General features: G+C 42.1%; 1 pseudogene; it reads right to left on the minus strand.

Annotated features, from left to right (window-relative positions):
* Window positions 1–948: 948 nt before the first annotated feature.
* LOC148005348 (ornithine decarboxylase pseudogene) lies at window positions 949–1948 on the minus strand (annotated as a pseudogene).
* Window positions 1949–8148: the final 6200 nt, after the last annotated feature.

The raw sequence follows: 8148 nt of genomic DNA on the forward strand, positions 1-8148 counted from the left end.
GGATGGTGTCCATTGGATTCCCTATGTGGGACCAGAAGAGCAAAAAGAGAAATTGAGACCTTGTATGGGTGACGTATACATAAACTTATGGGCAAGGGATGTTTTACAATAATTGGGTATCAAAATAATAACCCTGCAATTTCAGGGACAGCAAATGATGAAATTGGGGTGACATGGTTATTGCTCCTGGCAAAGGATTGATACAGGCAACAGAGCACAAGTTCAAAAACCAGCAGCCTTGCTCCTAAAATTGTTATCAAACCAACCTTTGTGCCAAGAGCAGTGGCCCATAAGAAAAGACAAATTGCAGCTTCATGAACAGTTGTAGTCTCAACATGTAAGAGTCTATGAGCCTGTAGAATTTTTCTGTGTTAGGTGTAAAAGGAAATCAGGTAAATGGAGGATAAGGGGTTTAAGAGCAGTTCAAGTTAAGATAGTTAATGGAAGGGGTCCTTTATAGCTTGGACTACTTTACATTTTTGTTACCAATCATGGCCTATAATAACAAATGGCTTGAAAGAATGCTCTTCTCGATACACTTGCAAGGAAAAGGGAAAGTTTGGCTTTCTCCACACCTACTTTGAATAAGTCATCCACTAAAGAGATACAACTGGAAAGGACTTCCAAAGGAAAGGCCAAATAGCCCAACTTTTCATATTTTTGTGTAACAACCATTTGTAATTATTTGTAAGCTATTCCCTCGATCTCTCAGTTACCATTATATGGATGACATTCTGTTGGCTGATTCTGATAAAGATGGGTTTGAGAATATTGTAACGCAAAAAATTCTGCCATGGTGGGTATTAGATTGCTCCAGAAAAACATAAAGGGGAGGTTCACTAGTTATCTTAGTTTTAAAGTCAAATGAACAATTGAGTCACAAAAGATGCAGATCTGTAGGGACCAGGTGGGTACCCTTCATGATTTTCCCCAGATGCTGGATGAGTCCTACTTCTGTAGCAGGGCCTTCGTATGTGCATGGTTATAGGGATGCAGTTACATGATGCATACCCTCTCCACCATTCACAGAATACATGAAGGTTTGCTCATTGACTCCTCTTCATCATCGGAGCTGGGCTGCTCCTTCCACACTTTCACTGGGCAATGATGTCGACTGCAAGTGTGAAAGCAGAGGAGACATAGTATCTGCGGGCTCAGAGATGGTTCTCACTCCAGAGTCTGATGGCAAGTCCTCGTCCACAGCTGGGTGGATTACACTGTGGTCCCTTCAAATTTAAGCTTGTATCTTCAGATCCAGGAGACCCACCACCAATATCAAGCATATACACGCTGACACCAACTTCTATGCCCATGTAAAAGACACAGCGGGCATCTGACGCTTCCTGCATGAAGGTCTCAGGGTCAGTACATCCACTGCCCTCATGGAAGCTGAGGCCAATGATGTCAGACTTTAGCTCTTTTGCCTGTTCCATGAGAAGCCTGATGCTGCTGAGTGGGCACCAAACTTGACATTGAGGCAACAAAATGCTTTGGAAGTGTCAACGTCCATCTGCAAAACCAACTTTGCCTTTAGATGTGGTCTGGTGACTTTCATTGATTTCATTGTCAAAAATCCTACTGCGGACTCCATTACTGGCAGCGTATTTGACTTGAGACACTGGTTTACAAGGATTTGCATAGGTAATGCTCTCTGGAGGCACCCAAGCCTCTACACCAACTGTGTTTCAGTCTGGCTTGCACACTCAAAATCTTTAGCACTTGGAGCTAGGGCTCTGCTGTCCTTTCATTTGTCTGTGTGAAAGGGAGTCACAGGGCAGGAGCTTTTAGCCACCTCAGACGCTGCTTTAGAATGTCTTCAACATCTATAACATAGAAAGAATTCCTCTTCTCAGGGGAAGAAACATTTTTCCTGGTATAGACTGTCCTTGTTAGTAAAGCCTTCATCGAGGATGTGGCAACCAAATTCTTCCTTAGTAAAGCTGCACATGGTCCTCGATCTGCCTAGAGAAAACAGCACTAGTCCCTTAAGGTGGGGCAAAGCTGGCCAGACCCTTGTTGAAGACACACCAAACCTTGATTATCATCCGTCCATTTATCAATGCTGATCTCAGGTGTTGCCAAGCTTCTGGCTAGAATGGCTGTTGTGGCGATGATTGTAGGGTCTGGTTCTCAATATTCTTAATGTTGGCAAACAACAGCACCCAAGAGACACTAGATTATTAAAAAAAAAACCGAGGGACTAGGCCAAGCAATGTAAGAATGTGTTGACAGGTGAAGGGAACCTGGTAATAGTATAAAGGGGATGTGGTTAATTTTATATGTCTGCAGAGATCGAAAAAATATGGCTACCAACAGAAGTTTACAAAGAATCCATCTGACTAATAGAAACCTCTTGTGAGCTGAGACAGTGTCTCCACAAAGCAAACAGCCCAGGTGACTCACAGACTGTCTCAGTTACTGATTTCTCCTAACTGTGCATGCAAATCAACTTCAAAAGGGCTAGCACAGAAACTAGAAAGACAGATTGGGCAACAAATGCTACAGCTACCTTTTCCCAAACTAACCATTTTTCTCTCCTTGGGGCCCATACAGGAATTCTTCACCAACATTCAGCAGGAAGCAGTTTTATGAAGATAGTCGCCCTAGTCCCTTAAGCTGGGTGGATAGGTTTGGTCTTTTGTTGTGTTCTAATTGTGATCTAGGGTGGAAGGTTATTATTATGATCAAAGATTGCTAAAAATTTAGTTATTGTTTTGGAAATATTGTATTTTGCAAATATAAGGTATATTTGATTATGTTTTTAGAATTTTCAGATTTATCATTACATATTGATAGCAGTTTAGGTTATTGCTTGAATTTTTTGATAGAAAATTTAAATTGTTTTGAAGTATTGTATATGATAGAATCCTCAGGTGGTTTTTTGAAGTATTCTTTATTGATAGAAAGGTAAGGTTTTGTTAATTATTTGACTATATTATACACGTGGCATTTATTGAAAACATAATGGCTTTTACAATACTTTCCATTGTGTGTATATTGCTAATGATATTGCAAAGGAAAATTCTTAATGAAAAAGGAGGATATGAAGTGGAAACTTCTATGTCTTCAAAAAGGTAATTTTGCCAAAGGACGGTTTGCTGAGGCACACAGATGAAAGCATGTCTTGCTAAGTAAACACATCATAGACTTTTCGTGAAGCAGACTCAGGTGAAAGGATGTTTGGATATAGCAGACACGTGAAAGGGCCCCTGATGAAGGAGTATAAATCTGACCCCACAGACAGTGGGAGATGAGCACTGAGCTTTGGTTTGCTCCACCTGTCCATTCTTCAGTAAAGACACCGCATGTATTGGTTCGCCTTACATAGCGTTGTTGAGCTCAACTTGTGATAAAGCTGCCATGGAGAGAAGCTCGCCCAAGAACTGCTCGTGAGGGTCCTGCAGCAGCTTGTCACTTCTGTGGCCTGACCTCAGGACAGTGTCCAGCATGGTGGTTTCTTCAAGAGTGAAATACAGCTGCCTGGTGTCTGCTTGCTGAAAGGACTGGACTGTGGCTCCTGGTTTCTGCTGGTTGTCTACCTGCCTAGAGGACTGATCTGCAGCTGCTGAGTCATGTTTCGTATTTGTTCTGGGACTGAACTGCTGCCCAAGGAGAGAGAGTTCAATCCAAAGAACTACTGCTGAGCAGGTCCACTTCCCCATATCCTAATAGCTTTTCTCTTCCACTACCCCTGCTCTGTGGTGGGCTAGAGGAGAACTTAAGAGTAGGCTTCAGAACTTTTATGCATACAGTTGGCACCCAACATGACTTAGGCATAATGGGTAACTCTGCTTCTAATGTGGTAAAGGAAAGTGTAGGTGATGAGGGGTGAGCAATGTTACTGAAGGAAATTTGTAAATTGGCAGCTACACTTGCTGGGTGCTATCCTACTGTGTAACTGGAAAGCCTTTTTGTTTTGTTTCGTTCTGCTTTGTATGTAGTGTTCACATTCTCTTCTGAAAGTTTGGAGGGAAGGTCAAAAACTCAGATGGTTCACTGAATTCTCTTCTGCTAGAAAGGACTGCTGATTTGGCTATGTACATAAGAGTTTTTGACTAGAAGTTGAAATGCTTGGAAGGCAAAACGGCAGAGGGAGAAGAAGGTTCAGGCTTGGTGAATGAGACTGGGAATGTACCCCATGATGAAAAGGGGAAAGAAATAGACTGGAAGGGAAAGTGCCGCCCTGCCCTGCTCCCCGTGCTTTCACTACCAGGTGCCCAAAATTCTTCAGTTAGAGATGGGGCTGGAAAGACCAGGAGGCAGCACAGGCACAGAGGGTTAATGTGTAAGTGACTGCATCACCACAGGTTTTGCTTGGTCATGAAGAGGCACCTTCATCCTTCCCAGCGTCTCTGGAGCATGTGCCTGCTACTGATGCTATTCCTGCCACTGAGCTGACCATGCAACTGATAGAAATGCTAGATTTTAAAGCATTTTAAAGAATCTATTGTTTTGTATCATTTACTCTCTTCCTATATTAAAGAAACACTAAATAAATAGACCACAGCATGAGGTGATCCCACAAGATTGGAAGGGGTTGATGTCAGCTGGTCAACAATTGCAATGGCGGTTGAGGTGGAGGTATGAAGCTACAGAACCAGCCCTTGTGATTAACAAGTGGAATAACTGTCACTAAAAACAGCTGCTGGGTGATGGGCGTTATGCTGACTTACAGGAGCAAATCAGATCTGACGGGGTAATTGAACAATGGTGTGTTACATCTTTCAGAGCTTGGGATTTGGTTGCAGAACCTGGGGGAAAATCTACCTCTTTTACCAAAATAGGATTCTGGAATCCTTTAGAGAATTCTTACAGAGGGTGAGATCAGCTGTGAATAGAACCATATCAGACTCTGAAACCAGACTGTCCTTGATACAAATATTGGCCTTTGGGAATGCAAACTCTCAATGTAAGAGAGCAATCTGACCATTGAAAGCATGTAGAGCCCCTATAGATGAATGGAAAAGGGAAACCACTGGTGTTGGTTCTCAGGGGTATAATTGCAAATATCAAAGGGCAAATTTTGGCTAGAGATAATCATGAATCAAAATACTAGATATTTTAATTGTGATCAATTTGGACATTTCCAAAGAAAGTGCAAGGCCTAAGGATCTAGATTTCAAAATGAAAGGTATATTGATTGTAGAGAATACGGTAATCGCATTCTCAAGAACAACAACAGGCTGATTCTGGTTAAGGTTGAGTTATAAGGGCTTCAAGGCTATTACAGCCACTGTGGCAAAGGCAGACATTGGTAAGGATTACCAGTCTAAGAGTGAGAACAAGGCAACTCCTTGCCATTGAAAACTGAACTGAGGTGTGCACTGGTGTTTACATGCAGGGAAGGTCAAATGAAGTCTTAGTCAGATAAGCTTGTGATTGGGCAGTGGGAAAAGAAGGCGGAGGTAAAATTTTAGAGAGGGGACAGAGAGATGGACCAGGAATCAATAGAGAAGATGGAGGAAGATGAACCAGATCCACGTGGTTCATCACAGATCGCTTCTCTGTGTCTCTCCTGTATCTCTGTCTATTTCTCTTTGGATTTAGAAGTATATAATAATTGTTAGGGTTTGGAATCTCAGCCTGTGCCCAGACAGAACAGGCCAAGCCACCATGGTTGACGTGGAAAACTTTAATGAGAGAAGAGTAGAAGAGCAGAAATGTGTCCGGGCATGGACACATAGATGGGGTGCGTCTAGGAGGGGGCATGAGCATTGAAGAACAGAAATAGAGAAGTAAGAGAGGGTTGAGAGAGGGCAAGCAGCCCCTTTTATAGTGTCAGGCACAGCTGGCTGTTGCCAGGCAACTGTGGGGCAGAGCATCCCTGTGTGTTCCCATGTAGCTGTGTGTGTTCTCTTTGAGCTTAGACAGAACACCAACATTCCCCCATCTTGGTTTAATTAAAAAATAGTAGACTCAATGGTGAAGTAGGAATTGGGTTGTGATCTCTGACTACTTCCTGCTTGCTTTGCGGTGATGTGTCTCTAGAACCTAAAAAGATGGGGATGGGGTTATTTGTTCAGTCTAGAGTTTGCTGTCTCCCTGATGTCCATGGTCTGTGGAACCATCCGAGTATAGGTCAGAAGGAACAGGTCCAATAGAAGCATCTGTGTCTGTGAGAGGAGATTGGAACATCTGAGGTCGCTTCTCTGGAACTGTCCTGGGTGTAGTAAGCGCCTGGACTTGACAAGATGCTGGAACACACATCCGTGTTTATTATAGGCAGAGAATAAGATTGAGCTGGTTTGGAATAAAACGTTTTCTTAGATGTATATTTGAATCCCAGAGGACTCCCACCCTATGGAATAAGTACTGAATGGGATCTTTCCACTCAGATAAGTAAGTCTGCCTAGTCTATTTGGTCCATAAAAGTTCGGTCTGAGCACCCGCCTCTTACTCTATCTAGTTTATAAGTTTACATCTTTTAAGATCTGCAGAGCAAGGGAGAAGTAGAGCTTATGTAGCTGGGACATTGTGTGCACAGCTGATGCACGGTGGCCATGTGAGGACACTGGAGCAAAGTCCTGGACAGAAAGAGAGCTTGTTTGTACAAGGGTTTAGTGGTTGAAAACGCATGGGAAAGCAGGCATCACAGACAGGGTTCCTCCTAAAAGGGGTCAGACCTGCTTTTCCTGAGGCACAAACCAGGAACTACAAGAGTGAGATAGGGTGAAGAGAGAGGCTATTTCCCTACATCAGGGGGAAGGCCGCTCCTGTGGAATGACAGGGGCTTTTGGGAGCACTGGGAAACATGTGCTCTGGCACACAGGTCTATGATCTGAGACCCAGATTGTCCAAATATGGGTGTGGACATAGAAGGGTTGGTACATACAGGAGCTGATGTTAGCTTACTTTCCCAAAAGTCTTGGAATCCAGATTGGCCACCTCAGGTTTTGACACAATTTATAGGAATTGGTAAATTATCGAGAATAGGATGGTGTCCAACGGATTGCTTGTGTGGGAGCAGAAGGGCAAAAATAGAAATTGAGACATTATGTGGCTGACATACACATAAACCTATATCGGGAAGGGTTGTTTTGCAACAATTGGGTACTCAAAACATTGAAATATCTGAAAGGCCAACCAATATAACAATGTATTGATAGTGGAATGGAAACCGGCAATACTATTAAGGGGATGTGGCTATGCGTATGTATCTACAGAGAATGAAAAACTTGGCTACCAACAGAACTTTGTAAAGATCATATCTGACTAGGAAAAACCTGTTTTCTGCTGAGACCGTGTCTTTACCCAACAAACATCCCAGGTGACTCACAGACTGTCTCAGTTACTGATTCTCCTAACTGTGCATGCAAATCAACTTCCAAAGGACTAGCACAGAAACTAGAAAGACACATTGGGCAACAAATGCCACAGCTATCTTTTCTCAAACTAACCATTTATTTCTCTTTGGGGCCCATACAGGAATTCTTCACCCCAATTCAGCAGGAAGCAGTTTTCTGAAGATCATCGCCCTAGTCCCTTAAGGTGGAGTGGATAGGTTTGGTCATTTGATGTGAAGTTATTGTTATCTAGGGTGGAAGAATATTATTGGTTATAATCAAACATTGATAAAAATGTACTCATTTTTGTACTTATTATATATTGGAAATTTAAGGTATTTTTGTTCCTTTATTTTCTATTGATAGAAATTTAAGGTTTTCACTTAATCACTGCATATTGACAGAAATTTAAGTTTTCATTTGAATAATTGTACATTGATAGAAATTTTAAATTATTTTGAATTATTCTATATAGGTAGTAACATAGGGTTTTGCTACTTATTTGACTATATTAAACGAACAGCATTTATTGAAAATGTGATGGTTCTTACAATAATTTCCGTTATGTGTAGATTTCTGATGAGAGGGAAAAGGACAATTCTTAAAGAAAAAGGGGGATATAAAGTGGAAATTTTAGTTTTTTGGAACATTCATTTTGCCAAAGGATGTTCTGCTGGGGAACACAGGTGAAAGGATGTCTTGCTATAGCAAACACGTAATAGACTTCTCCTGAAGCAGACACAGGTGAAAGGATGTTTGGATATAGCAGACACGTGAAAGGGCTCCTGATGAAGGAGCATAAATCTGACCCCACAGACAGTGGGAGATGAGCACTAAGCTTTGGTTTGCTCCACCTGTCCATTCT

Source organism: Rattus norvegicus, chromosome 6, assembly GCF_021556685.1.
Source record: "Rattus norvegicus strain SHRSP/BbbUtx chromosome 6, alternate assembly SHRSP_T2T, whole genome shotgun sequence".
Taxonomy (NCBI): Eukaryota; Metazoa; Chordata; class Mammalia; order Rodentia; family Muridae; genus Rattus; species Rattus norvegicus.